Source organism: Danio rerio, chromosome 15, assembly GCF_049306965.1.
Source record: "Danio rerio strain Tuebingen ecotype United States chromosome 15, GRCz12tu, whole genome shotgun sequence".
Lineage (NCBI taxonomy): Eukaryota > Metazoa > Chordata > Actinopteri > Cypriniformes > Danionidae > Danio > Danio rerio.
In genome coordinates, this window is record NC_133190.1 from 18,196,244 (window position 1) to 18,214,712 (window position 18,469).

Below are 18,469 nucleotides of genomic sequence, written 5' to 3' on the forward strand. Positions count from 1 at the left end.
TTTCATTTCAACCACAGTCTCTGTTTTAAAAAGAGCACCACAGTGACATATAGCAGATGCTCTCTTTTCATCTCTGGGGCCCCATATTCAGCTCTCGGCACCTGGGGGTGTTGGGTTGAACGAGAGTGAAAAAAGAAACGCTCGAGGAGGGGTGTTTGTATTGTTATAGTTTTGGGGGATGGATTTTGATGATAATGTGGCACACTTCTTGTACGGAACAAGCCCAAGTGTTAGATCAGTACAAAAGGGTCCTGAACCCCTCTGGCCCCTGTCTATCAGACCCTTAACAGGCAGAGGGAGGGTCACAAGCTGGCTGGTCCAGGCCCCAAAGGGACTGTATGGGTCTCCACGTGTCTCTCTGCATGTGCTCTGCAACATTGCCTTTGTTTGCAGCTCCCCCGTGCATAATTTGTGCATCTATTATTCAGCGTCTATATTTGGGTAATTCTAGCACACGAAAGTGTAAGTGTAGAGGACAATCCAGTTTAAAATCAAACTTACACATCAGCAAATTTCACTAAAGCTTATTTTTAGCCCATCTGAGTCCAATGTGGAATTTATATCCAGAAAACATGTATGCAATAATTCAAAATTAACATATTTTTAAAGAAGTTAATAAAAAAAAAAAATATATATATATATATATATATATATATATATATATATATATATATATATATATATATATATATATATATCCTGTCATCAAATTTCAATCCCATAAGATTGTAATACAAATGATATTTTAATAATCTGAGAAAGTTCTGTCCCACCAAAACTCTGAAGCTGTTCAAAGTAATAAAAGACTAAATAAATGCATTTCAATCTTAGAGAGATGGCCACTTGATATAATAAACAGATTAAATTTTGATATTATTCACATTTAAATATTGATAAGCCAAAATAAACAAAGGTCAGTCTGTGTGATGTGCAAAAGTCTCATTGGTTTTTGAAGAAGTTTAAACACAAGAATCAACCACAGTCCTTCAATCAGTCAGTCAATCAATCAATCCATACATACATACATACATACATACATACATACATACATACATACATAAATTAATCACTCCTTCAATCAATGAATCAATAAATCAATCAGCCAAGTCCATCAATCAATCAATCAATCAATCAATCAATCAATCAATCAATCAATCAATCAATCAATCAATCAATCTATCTATCTATCCATCCATCAGTCTTTCCATAAATCATCCATCTATCTATCCATCCATGCATACATACATATAGACATACATACATACATTAATAACTCTTTCAATCAATGAATCAATCAATAAAATCAATTCATTCATCTTTCTATCAACAAATCAATCAATCCATCCATCAGTCCATTAAACAATCAATCCGTCCATCCATCAGGCCTTCTATCATCCAATCAATCAACCCGTCCATTAATCCATCAATGCATCTAACAATTATTTAATCAATGAACCAATCAACTCATCAGGTTCTCCATCACTCCAAAAATCAAATAAATAAACATACATTAATCACTCTTACAATCAATGAATAATTCAACCAAATCAATCGATCCATCCTTCCATCAATCAATCTATCTATCCATCTATTAGTCCATTAAACAATCAATCCATCCATCCATCAAGCCATCCATCCATCCATCAAGCCTTTATCGATCAATCAATCCATCAATCAGTCCTACCATCAATCAATCAATCAATCAATCAATCAATCAATCAATCAATCAATCAATCTATCTATCTATCTATCTATCTATCTATCTATCTATCTATCTATCTATCTATCTATCTATCTATCTATCTGTCTGTCTGTCTATCTATCTATCTATCTATCTATCTATCTATCTATCTATCTATCTATCTATCTATCTATCTATCTATCTATCTATCTACCAATCGATTAATCAATCAATCAATCAATCAATCAATAATCCATCCAGCCACTTATACAACCATCCACCCATCCATATATGCGTTATTCACTCCTTCAATCAATGAATCAATCAATCAATCAATCAATCAATCAATCAATCAGTAAATGAGTCCTATCTATCAATCAACTCATCTATCCATCAGTCCAATAAACAATGAATCCATCCATCCATCAATCAATGAGTCCTTCTATCCATCAATCAATATGGCAGTCCCTCCATCAACCAATCCTTACATCAATCAATCCATCAATCCATCCATCCATCCATCCATCAATCAATCAATCAGTCCTTCCATCAATCAATTAATCAATCAATCAATCAATCATCATCCATGCATTCATCCATCCATCCATCCATCCAGACATACACGCATTAATCACCCCTACAATTGCTCCCTCAATAAATCAATCAACCAAATCAGTCCATCAATCAATCAATCAATCAATCAATAAATCAATCAATCAATCGATCAATCAATCAATGCACCCATCCATCCTTACATTAAACCATGTGAAAATCAACCAACCAAATCATCTGGCTATCCATCACTCCAACAATCAGATAATCAATAAATTATTAATGTACATGTTTTGAGATAACTTTAAAAAATTATAGATAAATGGATAAATGGATTTATTTCCTTTAGTCTTCAACATACTCAAATACAAATAGCTCCAAAATGACATTCATTCATTCATTTATTATTGAGTATTCTGCCTTAACACCAGCATTGGGTATAATTCAAGAATGATGTCATCGGTGGCCATTTTCACACGTCACAGCCTAACTAGCAAATGCCAACAAGACAGCACTAAAAAACTAAACAGCACACAGTGCAGCAGTTTTCATAAAATATATTAAGCTTTGTCTGAAGGGAAACTTTCTTTACTTTGAAATCAATAGTGCTGGAAAATCATCCAAGGTAGCAGCTGGCACAAGAATGATTAACCATGTCCCTAAGGATCTCCCGGAATCCCACTGGGCTGAACTAATCTCTCTATCACCCTCTAGTGCTCGGAGGATATGTAGACTCTGTAGAACAGCCACTTCTTTAGTGCATTTCATATTTATCATAACTTTTTCTGCCTTTTAGACATATTCGTCTCCAAATATGCATTTGTTTGTGATTGCCATATTTTCTACACATCCTTGTGTGGTACTGTGAACTACTAAGATGCATGTTTGCTGTGCGCCTACTTTGTCACATTGTGTAGTGCAAGATTGCCTCCTGGTGGTAAGAGACTGATTTTATGTATTACATACAGTTGAAGTCAGAATTATTAGCCCCCCTTAGAATGTTTTTTTCTTTTTAAAAATGTTTCCCAAAGTATGTTTAACAGAGCAAGGAAATTTTCACAGTTTGTCTGATAATATTTTTTCTTCTGGAGAAAGTCTTATTTGTTTTATTTTGGCTAGAATAAAAGCAGTTTTAAAAGTTTTTATAAACATTTTAAGGTCAATATCATTAGCCCCTTTAAGCTATATTTTTCGATAGTCTACAGAACAAACCATCGTTATGCAATAACTTGCCCAATTACCCTAACCTGCCTAGTTAACCTAACTAACCTAGTTAGGCCTTTAAACTGTATAGAAGCGTCTTGTAAAATATCTAGTAAAATATTCTTTACTGTCATCATGGCAAAGGTAAAATAAATCAGTTATTAGAAATGAGTTATTAAAATTATTGTTTAGAAATGTGTTGAAAAAATCCTCTTTCCGTTAAACAGAAATTAGGGAAAAAATAAACTGGGGGGCTAATAATTCAGAGGGGCCAATAATTATGACTTCAGCTGTATTTTAAGGCAAAAATATGAAGCATCTGTGTTTCACTCCTATATATTTTGGTAGACACTGGCTTAACTCTTTTAAATGTGTTCTTCAGTGTTAAATATGATGTTTTTAAATATTAAAACACTGCACTGCATGTAATATAATATTACAATTAATGTTTGAATAATTTGTAATTAATATAATTTAATACACCACACTTTTACTTTTTTTAATTCAGCTTCTTAACACGCATAAATATACTTTCAGAATATACTTAAAGTAATGTAAAATTATAATCTGTACTTATTTTATTATATTTAAATAATGAAATAATAGTTTAAACAACAGTTTTAGCCATGTTGTTTTAATAACAATGCAATATTTTTTGCCATGCTCTTCAAAAGCACACGTCTTATTTGTTAAGTACTTTTAACTGCAACGTGTCATTCGATATTACATTTGAAGTGAATATATGAATATATTTTAAATGTGTGAAATTGTAACTTGATCAGGATTTTTTTTAATAAAAAGATTAAAAAGGTTGAAAAGCACATAATTTTCAGACAAATGAAATCAATATAAACAAATAACATCAAATTCAATATTCAAAAAAATTTAAATAAATATTATTAAGTATATTATTTCTCTAATTTTTTTTTTTGGTTAAGCATATGTATATACCGTTGAAGTCAGAATTATTAGCCCCCTGAATTACCCCCCCCCCCCCCGTTTATTTTTGTCACTGAATTTCTTTTTAACGGAAAGAAGATTTTTTTAACACATTTCTAAACATAATAGTTTTACTCTTCTCTAATAACTGATTTCTTTTTTCTTTGCCATAATGACAGTACATAATATTGTACTAGATATTTTTCAAGACACTTCTATACAGCTTACAGTGACATTTAAAAGCTTTACTAGGTTAAATAAGTTAAATACACTGTAAATAAATTCCGGAATTTTATGGTTTATTTCCGGCAGCTGGGGTGAAAAAAAAAAAAAAAAAAAACGTCCATTAAATTACAGAAATTTACTGTAAAATAACAGAGGTTGAATTACAGAAGTTTACCAGAAATTTTAATGCAAATAATGTTATGTAATTTAATGTCTGTTATTTTACGTTAAATTTCTGTAATTTAACAGTCGTTATTTTACGCTTTTTTAAATTACAGATTTTTTTTTACAGTGTAGGCAGGTTAGGGTAATTAGGCAAGTTTATTGTATAATGATGGTTTATTATTTTTACTATCAAAAAATATATAGCTTAAAGGGGCTGATAATTTTGAACTTAAAATGTTTTTTTTTATTTATTATTAATTATTATTCAGCAAAAATAAAACAAACAAGACTTTCTCCAGAAGAAAAAATATTATCAGATATGGAGTTTATGGATGACAAAAATATTTATAAATTAAGGTACATTAAACTTTTACAAAATACATTTAAGTCCTATATCTCACACATTTTGAAAATTTGGTCTCACTTGTTAAGTGGCCATAACTAAAATCTACTTACTTTGAAATTAAAACTTAGTTACAGTGTACTTATTGAGTAAACTCATATGTTTTCATTTGACTTGTGCTTGAATAAATATCTGCATGTAATTACATCTGTAATGAGATTATATAATTACATTCATAGTTACACTGTTGGCCATACTTTACACATTAACCCACCTTTAAACCTATACCACTAAACCTGACCCTAACCATACTAAAATCCCACCTAAAGAGCACCTACGAAACCACTTACATGATGCGGTTCTTGTGAAAAATAGAAACAAACTTCATTTTGCTGTGCTCAATCAGCGTTAAAGTAATCTCACCCATCTAAATCTCAAAGTATGCAAGTGTTTACAGATAAGCAAATAATTCAACGTGTGCCGCTTCATAACACTGTAAAGGAAATGACGCCATACATCTCAATAAACAAGTGCCAAAAAATGAGTCATTTAAAGAGTGCACACTCAAAACAACATCACTTGGTGACATACAGCAACCATGGCACGTGGATCCCGAAGGGTAATTAAAAATTATAACTTTACTCTACACACTTAATACATTAACATATGAAATGTTAAAGCTGAAACCTATATATCACAAAAATTAGCTTTCTTTATTGCAGAAGTGTAGGTTTTAATAACAAATTTGTTAGCATTAGCATATGCTGCTAACATGTCGGAAGCCAGTGGTTTGTTTGGTTGGAAAAAATTAGTTATTATCAGAATATTAAGTAACTAATACAAAATGGGAACTGCGTTTGTAGAGTGTAGCCTGAAAAACAAGTTTGTTGATGAGTAATTTGATTAGTCAAATCTTCTGTAGGCGAGACAGCGAACCGAAGACACCGCAGTCACATCTAGAAATCTGGGGTTTCGAGAGGTTCGCATGAACTTTGTAGTGCTAAAGCTATTTTAGGAACTTTTTTTTAGGAATTTTAGTCATTGGTTCACATTTTGAACATCTTTTACATTCATCTCTGTTTTTTAGGTTCCAGTTCAGTGTGAAGACATTGAGAAAGTAATTAAGATTGTTGTGGTTTGTTAAAATAGATAACAAAATCTTTGTTTAAACACTTGGAAGCTATAAATAACGTGTTTAACATTCCATGCGCAGATTTCAGTCGAGTGTCAGGATGACCAAATCGGTTTACATGCTGAAGTGGTTTATGATCAAGGATCTTTTCCATTACGGAGGTGCACTCCATTTGTGACTGCATCACATCATCATGGGTAAAACGTTTTGATATTTACCTGATAGATAAACTGTGTTAAACCCTGGTTATCATCATTCTAAACCCTATAATGTGTAATTATGAAACATGTATAGTGTAAATTGTCAATATAATAGCATTATGTTAACTATTAACCATCGAGAAATTAAGAGCAGTTTGAAGCGTAAAGGGAGATAGGGTTTCTGTTTATACAAGGTTTAAAATAACCCAGGGTTAACTATTTCGCAGTGTGAAAAGCAGCATAATACACTCACCGTTACTTTATTAAGTACACCCAACTAGTGTCAGGTGGGACTCCCTTTTGCCTTCTTAACTGCCTTAATCCTTCATGGCATAGATTCAACACAGTACTTGAAATATTCTTTAGAAATTTAAGTCCATATTGACATGATAGCATCACGCAGCTGCTGCAAATTTGTCGGCTGCACATCCAAGAAGCAAATCTCCTGTTCCACCACATCCCGAAGATGCTCTATTGCACAGGTGTCAAACTAAGTTCCAAAATGGCCGCAGCTCTGCACAGTTTAGTTCCAACCCTAATTAAACACACCTGATCAAACTAATTGAGTCCTTCAGGCTTGTTTGAAACCTACAGGTAAGTGTGTTGGAGCAGGGTTGGAACTAAACTGTGCAGGGCTTCGGCCCTCCAGGAATTGAGTTTGACACCCCTGCTCTATTGGGTTACGATCTGGTGACTGTGGAGGCCATTTGAGTACAGTGAACTCATTGTCATGTTCAAGAAACCAGTCTGAGATGATTTGTGCTTTATGACATGGCGCGTTATCCTGCTGGAAGTAGCCTTTAGAAGATGGGTATACTGTGGTCATAAAGGGATGGACATGGTCAGCAACAATACTTAGGTAGGCTGTGGCGTTGACACGGTGCAATTGCTACTGATGTACCCAAAGTGTGCCAAGAAAATCTCCCCCACACCATTACACCACCAGCAGCAGCCTGAAGCGTTGACAAAAATCAGGATGGATCCATGCTTGCATTTTGTTAACGCCTAAATCTGACCCTACCATCTGAATGTAGCAGCAGAAATCGAGACTCATTAGACCAGACAACGTTTTTTTTTTTCAATATTTTATTGTCTAATTTTGCTGAGCCTGTGCGAATTGTAGCCTCAGTTTCCTTTTCTTAACTGACAGGAGTGTTACCCAATATGATATTCTGCTGCTGTAGCCCATCTGCCTCAAGGTTGGATGTGTTGTGCGTTCATGACGCTCTTCTGCATACCTTGGTTGTAACGAGTTATTTGAGTTACAGTTGCCTTTTTATCAGCTGGAACCAGTCTGGCCATTCTCCTCTGACCTCTAGCATCAACAAGGCATTTGCACCCACAGAACTGTCGCTCACTGGAGATTTTCACTTTTTCGGACCATTCTCTGTAAACCCTATGGATGGTTGTGATAATCCCAGTAGATCAGCATTTTCTGAAACACTCAGATCAGCCTGTCTGGCACCAACAAACATGCCATGTAATATAAATCACATTTCTTCCCCATTCTGCAGCAGATCGTCTTGACCATGTCTACATGGCTAATTGCATTGAGTCGCTGCCATGTAATTGACTGATTAGAAATTTGCGTTAACAAGCAGTTGGACAGGTGTACCTAATAAAGTGGGCAGTGAGTTTATAAAGTATTTGATTTAATATTTTCTAAAGAATTTCTATTTTTCTCTCTTTTTTTAGAGAAACACAAAATCACATTGGTAAGTACTTATTGATTTAACATGCTAGCCAAGTTCTGAAACATGCTAACCACACGCTAATAAATCAATACATTTATAAAAACAGCAGCATGCTAATTCATGCTAGCCACAAGGTAAAATGCTAAAAACATGCTGATTTGTGCTAGCAATAAGCAGACTGTACATATGCTAGGATAAACACATACTACTGACGTCAATGGTTACAGGTTTTCAACATTCTTTAAAATATTTTCTTTTGTCTTCAACAGAACAACCAAAAAACGAAAAGAAAAACTCAAACTGGTTTGAAATGAACTTAAAATGGTACAAAATATTCAAATTAAGGCTTATGCAACTATAAAATGACCAATTCAGTATCATTTTAACACCACAAAACAGGCACAGAAGCAGTTATGACGTTAATTGTTTTCACACAGATTGTTTAATGGATAAACTAATTTACAACTATATGCTGCGATATTAAAGAATAAATTTAGTCCTAACAGGTATAATTTACACTGGCTTTTAAGCAGCATGTCTTTTCACAAAATTTGGCAGTGGCACAGATCACCAATAAATTGCATGTGTAAAAACATCCGTATGCAGTGCTTTGTAACCTAAATACTATGGCTTGTTGTATATTTGTGTGCATTATACTGTATGTTGCTAGTATCCATTTGATTAATGTTTCCTCAGCTGCTGGTCAAGTTCAGATTTCATTTGCTGTGAACAGACATATCAGAGCATCTGCTGGATTCTCCACTAACACAGATGTTATGGATGCTGAAAGCCTAACATTCACAGATGGTGAGAAACTATCAAATACTGTATATATTAGAGAACGGTATTGTTTGTTTCAGCACTAACTGTGGAATGTGTTGTGATATAGGGCCCTCTACGGGTTGTAGGGCACAGGTTGAGAATGAGATAGGAAGCAACGGCCGAGAACTGATGAATGGAGATGAACGCAAAAAAAAGGAGAAGCCGGTGCATCCAAAAGGAAAGAAGAAAAAACTTCGAAAGAGGGCAAAAAAACAAATCAAATCCCAAAAAGATGAAACCAATCTCTAACTTTGATGAAAAGTGCATTTATCACTTTTGCAACACTTTCTTGCTTTTAGCATTTTTGCTATTTTAATCTTGAATAGTAGTACAATTGCAATGTACTGTATAGTCAAACGCTAGATAAAGTATGTTTAATATTACAATTTTTAAATTGTTTTTTATGATATTTTTGATGCTAAGCCTTTATTATGAATTAGTTTTGATAAGCTTGATTAAAATTTAAACTGAACTGTTTTTATGCAACTGTTTTTTTTTTTTACTCAGTAAATATATATATATTCCCTCCACATTCTGGAAATAGTGGGCTTCACACATCAATATATCTCACAAATTGTTTTTTAACTGGAAAGAGCATGGCCTTTAAATTATATTTAATTGACCCAGCATACTTTATATAATAATAAAGAGTTAATTTTGCTGAAATACATAACACATGGGTAAGTTTTCACACTAACGATTGTTTAAAAAAACAGCCACAGTACTGACTAATCAGCATTAAGGGTTGGAACAAAAATTGATATCAATAAATATCAAATAATATCAAATAGTAGCAAAAAAATATCAATAAATTGCAAATAATATCCACAAAGTAACAATTTATTCTGTGAACACATAAGACAACAATCTATTATGTGATGCTTCATACAGTATTAAATAAACTTCAATAAAAGTGCAGGCAGTTTGCAAATAACCTACTGTAGTGACTTGGTGAACTAACCCGTTAATTGGTTTTAGTGCTGTAATTTGCATGATCATACAATATATATCATTTTAAACTACAAAATGAAGTCAGTAAAATCACTTTGTTAAATTTTTCTAAATTAAAGTTGTCAGAACAGAGATTAAACTCCCATAATACAACCCAAAAAGAGTAAATAAAAGGAAAATAATATTTATTTTTATATTTTAAAAAGTTGCAGCAGATATGTATCACTCATTTTAGAGCTAATAAAGGATTTTATGTTAATTAATCATACAGAAAATACAGGCAACTGACAATTTTCCACCAAAACTGTTCGTCCGCAGCTCCATAGGGTTAATACACATGCCGAGCTGCTATAGCCAAACTTCTTCATTTCATTTGGTCAATCCTGCCATTGCAAACATCGGTTTTCATGGTGCCAGCAGTGAAAATCTTGCGCTGTGGACAATGTGAAACTTGTATTGTTCTCCGATGAGTCCACCTTCACAATCTTTCCCACATCTGGGAGAGTTACGGTGTGAAGAAGCCCCAAAAAAGCGTACCACCCAGACTGTTGTATGCCCAGAGTGAAGCAAGTGGGTGGATTAGTCATAGTTTGGGCTGCAATAGCTTGGCATTCCCTAGGCCCAATACTTGTGCTAGATGGGGGCATAACTGCCAAGGACTACCGAACCATTCTAGAGGACCATGTGCTCAAATATTGTATCCTAAAGGCAGTGTAGTGTATCTGGATGATAATGCACCAATAAACACTGCAAGACTGGTGCACAGTCACCAGATCTTATCTTATTGTGCCAATTTTGGGTGTTTCGAGGAGCAAGTCATTAAAAGTTTCCCTTCACAAGCATCATGTAGTGACCACTATTCTATCCACTATTCTGCAAGAAGAATGGCTCAAAATCCCTCTGGCCACTGTGCAGGTCTTGTACAGTATCTGTCATTACCAAGGCCAATTGATGCTGTAGTCTGCAAAAGGAGACCTTACATCATACTAATGAATTTTTGTTGGCTAAACCCAGACGTTTCAGTAAATGTTATTGCATTTACATCATATTTATTTATGCCATCAAACTGCATTCAGTTTTCTTATGAGTTGACAATGTTGTGACATAATTGAGGGGAGGAACTGAAAGCCAAGATGATGAATGATGGTCTCATGCACATGAAGCTCATTGTCTTCTATAGCAAATGCTCTAGAAGCAGGCCGTTTGGGATTTGTTGCATGCATGACCCAGGTTTTGGCTTTGTGTGAAGATATTGAAGGGTGTTCAGAATAAATTCTTTGTCAAGTGAACTGGACTGATTAAATATATCCTGTGCTCAGAGAACAGAGAGGAGTAAACGCTACATAAGGACCCTGTCAATCGGAGCACAGCACATGAATGCATACACAGTAAACTAAATGGAGGTCAGGTTGTGATGAGGAAACACAGCCAGAGTTTATGGATCATGCATCTTCAGCTATTGAACTGTGCATTTACTGTACATGTGGATGTGAAATTGAATCTGCTTTAAAGCATTACAGGTTTGTTCACATCTACTATTTAGTGTCAACGTTTCAATTCTCAATCATTTTATGAACTTATTTCCAAACATGGTTCCCTAGTCTGATATATATTATCAATCACTTTTTTGTGCACAAGCTGATTTCTTTTTTTACATTATAATTTGATTCATTCATATTTTTTATTGTTATTAACTTTTTTCCTTAATTTTTCTTCATGTTTTATCTTCTTTTATTAGTTCATTTTGCTTGATGTAGTTTGATCCAACACAATCTCACGGCAATTTGTAACTTTTTCATTTAGTGGCTAATTCGTATAAATTCGTACGATCTAATTCGTACAATTTAGTACGATTTGCTTATCCCCCAATGATGGTTGGGGTTAGGGGTGGGGTCAGGTGCCACGCCTCCTTTTTAAAATCATACCATTTCGTACGACTGAACTCGTACGAAATCGTACGAATTAGCCACTAAACTGGCAAAACGTAAAATACTTACGTTTTCTCGTGAGATCAGGCTGTTTGATCATGTGATCTACTAAATGATCATGTTAATTAAGATGTCTTTTAGTTTCAACATAGTAAGCTTGGCATTAACATTGTTCACTGTATGAGAACATTGTGACTGAAATGTTTGCCTTTTATCCAATAAAATGAGTCTACACCTATCTGACTTGTGTTGATTTTCAAGAGTGTTTAGACTTTTCAGTTACTCAATTCTCAGTCGAACATCAGTTTAATTTTAATTCTTTAAAATAAAAGTTCCAAAGGTGGTTTTCACACTGGTGTAAACAGTAGAGTGTAAACAGTGGAAGCATGATTATCCGAGATAAGAACTACTGCACAAGATATACAGTATATATCTGGTTATATAACCAGAATTCTTAGTCCTGGTGTAAAATTTTTTTGGTGCAGGAAAGTTTATAGAAACATTTTTGCATTGGTAGGCAAATGAGAATTTATATTTTTATAAGTATATCTATATATGCAAGGTTCAGTACTTGCATTAGAGATCATAATTTGTTCACTGAGATGGTCAGATAATCAGTCAGGTACATATGTGGACCACATAGACTTAAGTCACCATTATGGAGAAAAGTGTTCGCTTTAGTTGGGCTCTTAGCCCTGAACTTCTTAATATAAATTTTATTTTGGGCTGCTGTAACTTTTAAGAACTTTGCTTGAAAAGTTTACTCATTAAAGCAAACAAGCCAAGTAAAAAAAATAATAATAAAATTTAAATTAAATAAAAAATAAATAAAAATAAGTGAGGCACAAACTGTGATGAAATAATATAATTCACTGATGTTAACAAATGTTTAATCCATTATTAAAGGTAAGGTAAGATCATGCTTGCACAAGCCACAAAATTATAAAGGTTTATTAACTGAAAAAAAATGAACAAAATGGGGAAAAAAGTCACAAACAGGAGACTAAGAGTGACAAAATCAACAACGTCAAAATAAACAGCTGAATCAACAGCAAAAAATTAAAACTGGAGCATCAATAAGCTATAGTCATACTGCAATGCATGCTGGGATTTTTGTACTTTGCCACACCGCAAGTGAAAGGTGTAGGCCAGATCTGGGCCAGAATAAAAGCAAACTGTGGTCCAGAATAGGGTCAGTTCTAGTTCATTTGGTTGAATTCTGGCTGATATGTGATATTGCAATGTCTTAATTGTGTCCCAGATCTGTAAAACAGGAGCGGACCGCCCAAGAGCCATCATTCCATGCGTTATGTAGGCCGGATGTGAGTGTCTGGTGAGGGCAGGATTTGAGCCACAATAATTTTGCTAGCTGGGAGGTAACTTAAACAGGAAATGTATCAGCCTTTTATTCTCTAACATTCTCCGATAAAACCATCTGATGTTTGCTGGAAAGCCAATGATCACTAATTTAAAAAGCTAAGGGCATATTTCAAGCAGAATTGTTTTAATTTTATGCTTATTTTATGCTATAGGGATACAGGAAAGGGATGCAGGAAATGGGCTGATATGAAAAACATTTCCTCTATTTTAGAAAGGATATCTCAGAATCACACAGTATAAAGGAACGACGCAGAGAAGACCAACATGAAGGGAATATATTCACTATGCTTGGATATAAGCTATGAAAATGAGTGATTTTATTTTATTTTTTTTTTTATAAAAAACTTTGGCATCAGGATAACTAGTAAATGGGAACGGAACACTGTTCAGATCCAACTTACAGACACCGGCTTGTCAGAAAAGGTGAGAGAATATGACAAATACAGTATGACAAGATACCAACTGAAGATACAGAATATTTGATTTCCCTTATACTGTAAAACAATGTACATTCTAAAAGCTGGATTAGTGTTAGTAGAGAACACAATTCCAGTCTCGTCAAAAGTTTGTTTAATTTGCTGTGTGTACTTGCTGTTTTTTTTTTTTTTTGTTGTTGTTTGTTTGTTTGTTTGTTTGTTTGTTTGTTTTCCAATTGTTTTGTGAAATCTGCATGAAACTTCTGGGCGAAAATTACATATCTTACAACAACTTTGTTGTGTTTATGTTATATTATTTATATGTGAGGGAATGACAAGTTAAAAGTCCTTACGTATCAAAGCGTCTTTACGTATCAAAGCGTCTTTACGTAGCAAAACGTTATTACGTATCAAAGTCATATCTGCTAAACTTCAGGTCTTGAGGTCACTCTCAAATCAGGTCTTCACAGAATGGATTTCGCAGGTGAAAAGGTGAAATTTAAATCTACTTGTTAGCCTATATATGTTTTTTTAAGAGGAATAAAACCGGCCAATTGAAAATATTTTCGTTATTTAGGGAAATGACATTTACCGTTTTGATTTGAGCGTGTGTCTTTGCATGACCTCGTTTGTCAGTTGGTCATGCATGCATGTTCGACTTATGGTAACTGCTTAGATTTTAGTTTCTGTATAATGATTAAAAACATGATAATGATTAGGACATTTTCTTGGTTATAGTCAAGATAACAAGGCTTATTGAATGAAATATCAGTAAGTAAGAACAGTTGTGCTTCCTTTACTTTCATTTGACGCTACGAAGCCATTTTTGGCTAAACATTTTCTAGCAACCAGCTTTTAAAATGATACTGAATAATAGCCTGCAAAAAATTTGCATTTTGAGTAAACCGTTAATGAACGGCATTAGCATTATAGCATTTTTTAGATGAGAGACAGGGGTTGTGCACATTTTCAATAAAATTATGCTTATATTTTGTAAGATGTATTTTTATTATTATTTTAATAATAATAATAATAATAATAAAAGCAATAATACTTTTGTACATTTTTCTTTATGAGGTTCTTCAAAACACAAAAAGGAAAAGCATGGTCTATTGTAAAAAATGACAAAAAAAGATCCGGTTTATACTAAGTTTACTTAATATTTTTTAACAGTTTGATGAATGTCGAGAAAAGATCATTTGATTCAAATAAAATAGTTAAAGCAGCAAGAAATTGTTTTGTTTCTTTACAGTGTAGAGGGCTTTAAATATTAAGATAAACGTCTGGCTACACTACAAAATTTTACATATCAATCAATCAATCAGTGTTTTAAAACCTTGTACTTTAAATTTTGACTTTGTTTTAAATTATGCTTAAATGGGTTGTTGTGTTATTTTATGTCATCTATTTGGTCGTTGATATTACAAATTTTATCAGTGGTCATGATTACCAATGTTTTGGCAAATGATTGGCTGAAACAACGTATTTTTCAATAGAAATGCAAGCAAATTCTTATAAAGATCTGATTAATTAAATTAACTCGTTTGAGCTGTGTTTTACATTGCCCACATTTTGTTATACTACTATTAATTATAATATTGCTAAGTCTAAGAAAACACTTCAACTCAAGGATAATGTTTTGGAGAAAGAATTTATTAAATGTAAGTAACTCAATTACACACACTGCTGTTAATGTAGGGGTTCTGTGTTTTGTGTTTTATTACAGATTTCCATTCAGTGTCAAGATGATCCTTGGGGATATAATCGTGAGATTGTATACGATACAGTTGGTTATACCACCGGCTGCACCCCAGATTTGATGGGTTATGCTAGATACCTGTCAAGGTAAGTTTTAAATATTCATTGAAAGAGATGTCTTAAAGATGATTAGTCTAGAATCACCACAGTACCGTCACGCATTGCAAACTAAGGCCACAAGCCTAACAATACTGCTGTGCAATCTAATTGCTAAATATTTGCTTTCTTATCCATTCTTTCTCTAAGAATGTATTTTTAGCAAACTTAAAACGTTTGTGTTCGCAACAGGCAAGGACTCATTCATGCAGAGAATCTGCGAAATGGTAAGATTCTCTTTTTATTCCTGTTTATTTTTATTATTTGAGCTCTTAGAAATAGGGCTGGGTGATTAATTGAAATTAATTCATAAATACAACCTTTGTCATGCGCATCTAGTCAGGGAAGCACAACTGGGCGATAAGCATTAAATCTCCTCCAAAGGGCAGAGGGCGCTCTCAAGTGAAACTCCAAATACCCATGAGGAAGAAACAGAAGGCATTCCCTTAGCGTTGCATTATAAACAGAAGATTGAACTGCTTTCATTGATTCAGTGTGACTAATAATCAAATGACTAAGGAACCATCTTACATAAGAATTTATTTCAACTACTTAATTAAAGTTATGAAGTTAGTTTGAAGTAAAAATGTTATAATCTGGGTCATTTTATGTCCAGCATTTACTACACAGAGCACACACTCTCCCATTCACACACTACGGAAAAATAATTTTATTCAGTCCACCTGTAACACTTCTTTGGACCATGAGGGAGACTGGAGAACCTGGAATAAAAATATAGAGAGAACATGCAAACTCCACGCAGAAATGCTGCCAGGTCTAGCCGGGACTCAGAACAAGTCACCTTCTTGCTGTGAGGTGACAATAACCACTTAGCAAATGTGAAGCCCCATGTGAAAATCGCCTTCTTCGATTAATCACCCAGCTCTACTTAGAAATGTCATTTTAAGTGCATGTCTGTTCAGAATTCATTTGCAATAACCACACACCCTGCATAATCTGTTCCAATACAGCTCAAACACCTTGTCCAATGCTGCATGTGAGAGTTGTTGTAGAGACTCACATCCATGTTCACAAGCAGCACCCCAAAAAGAAGAGACCTGGGAGAAGAGGGAGGAATGCTGGCCATTAGAAGTCTAGTTTGGGAGTTAATTGCGTTGCGTAATCCATTGGTACTATTTAACTGGGATCCTTTGTTGTGATTAGATCAAGAAAGATGTAAAATTGAGTTTACCCTGTTGAAAAGGCTCCAAGTAATGGTCTTTACAATGGTATTATAGGCTATCATCCTTGGTTGTTCATGTTCATTGTTTATAATTAAAAATCAAATAAAAAGCCTGAGAACTGTTCTAATATGCTGTGTTATTAATTTGACATTTCACACTGCTTTACACAAATCAACGTGTTTCCCACATGACAAGACCATACCTGTCGACATTGGTATGTGAAAATAAGTAGTCAGTTGTCAGGAATGGGTGACCATTTGAGCAAACCAAAGGCATTTATTTTGTAATGTTTCATTAGTGACCTCTGCTGGCATTTTGACACCAGCTGGATTCTCTCTGAAAGAAAGTAATGGTCAAACAAGTTATTCAGACCAGATCAGCTAGTGCACAAGTGCAGTCCTGCACCTCTCATTGATGGTTTCTGTCACAGCTGGAGCTTCCAACAGCTGCTGCACTGACAAAAAAGTCAATTTGCAATGGGCTATACATGCAACAAGTGTTTTTCAGCCACCAATAAACTTCCATTGAATGGTTAATCTGACTATAGTATATTCAATTTCATAAGGTTCCTTTTACAGCACTGATAATGTAATTTAATTAAAATCTAATCAGTTAAATAGACTTAAGCATTTATTTAGTTGTTGAGGCATAAAACGAGATAAAAGGCCATTTAAATGTTTAACACATGCGCTGCAGGAGCAGCAGGCAAGCAGAGAAACTCAAATGAAAATACTGTGGTAAAATATATTGTCATATTTGATAGACATGGTGTGGAACAATGTAATGCAATAGGGTATACTGAATGCAGAAACATGCTGAAGGACTTTTAATTTGTCAGTAACCTGGGTCAAACGCTTCCAGTGAACAGTATGCTATTACAAAATCGGTATGTTTATGGTCTGTTTTCTTTAAAAATGAACGATCTTCACTTCCTAAATGATATACGTTGTAAAATGGGCCTCAGACTGTACAAGAAGCACTGAATTAAATTACATTTTCCCATGTCATGTCTTTAAAATATTTTAATTTGTTTTACTCAAGTGTTTCCAATGGTGTTTCTGTGCTTGCCTGCTGATCCTGATGGGTGCGTGCATGTAAACAGCTTTTCATCTCGGTTTCCGCTTCAACAACTAAATGAATGCTGAACTCTATTTAACATATCGATTTTAATTACATTACAACATTGATGCTGTAAAAGGAACTGTGTAAAATTGAAAAAAAGTCACATTAACCGTTCACCGGAAGTTTATGGGTATGGGAAGAAATACTAGCTCTGCATATACCCTATTTAGTGCTTCTTGTTTGGTCTAAGGCCCACTTTATATCGTATCTCAATTAGGCAGTAAAGAAGATCATAGATTATTTTTAAGAAATCAAATCTTAAACGTGACTATTTTGTAATGCCATGGCAGTTCACCGGAAGCTCTTAAGTTGACTTACTGAAAATTAAAAGTCCCTGTGCATTAAAAGTCCCATTGGCTCTTTTATTTTGAAGACAATGAAGACTATTCCATCATATTGCATGTGTTTTACTTTAAATACTGTGTGTTTTACTTTAAATACTGTATATGTGTGCCCAGAGTTTGTATGTCCTAAGACTCTGATGTCAATATGTCTATCATCTTGAAGTGTTAAATATTTAAACTAACCACTAAAACATGAAATCACTAAAAATAAATTTGAAATTAGTTTTTCAAGATGCCACAACATTGTGCAGCAAACCATTCATGGACCATCATTGACTGCTCCAATATGGGAGAAGTCTTTCTAAATAAAATTTGCATACTCATTGTAAACTAG

General features: G+C 34.1%; 1 protein-coding gene and 1 long non-coding RNA gene across 3 annotated transcripts in view; one reads left to right on the forward strand and one right to left on the reverse strand.

Moving 5' to 3' along the window:
- Positions 1–18,469, reverse strand: part of rab34a (RAB34, member RAS oncogene family a) — a 626,412-nt gene that overhangs the window by 306,302 nt on the left and 301,641 nt on the right. The window lies entirely within an intron of this gene.
- si:ch211-33e4.2 lies at positions 13,264–16,796 on the forward strand. Its single transcript, NR_170081.1, has 4 exons — positions 13,264–13,638; positions 15,358–15,476; positions 15,678–15,712; positions 16,457–16,796. It is a non-coding gene; the product is annotated as a si:ch211-33e4.2 (long non-coding RNA).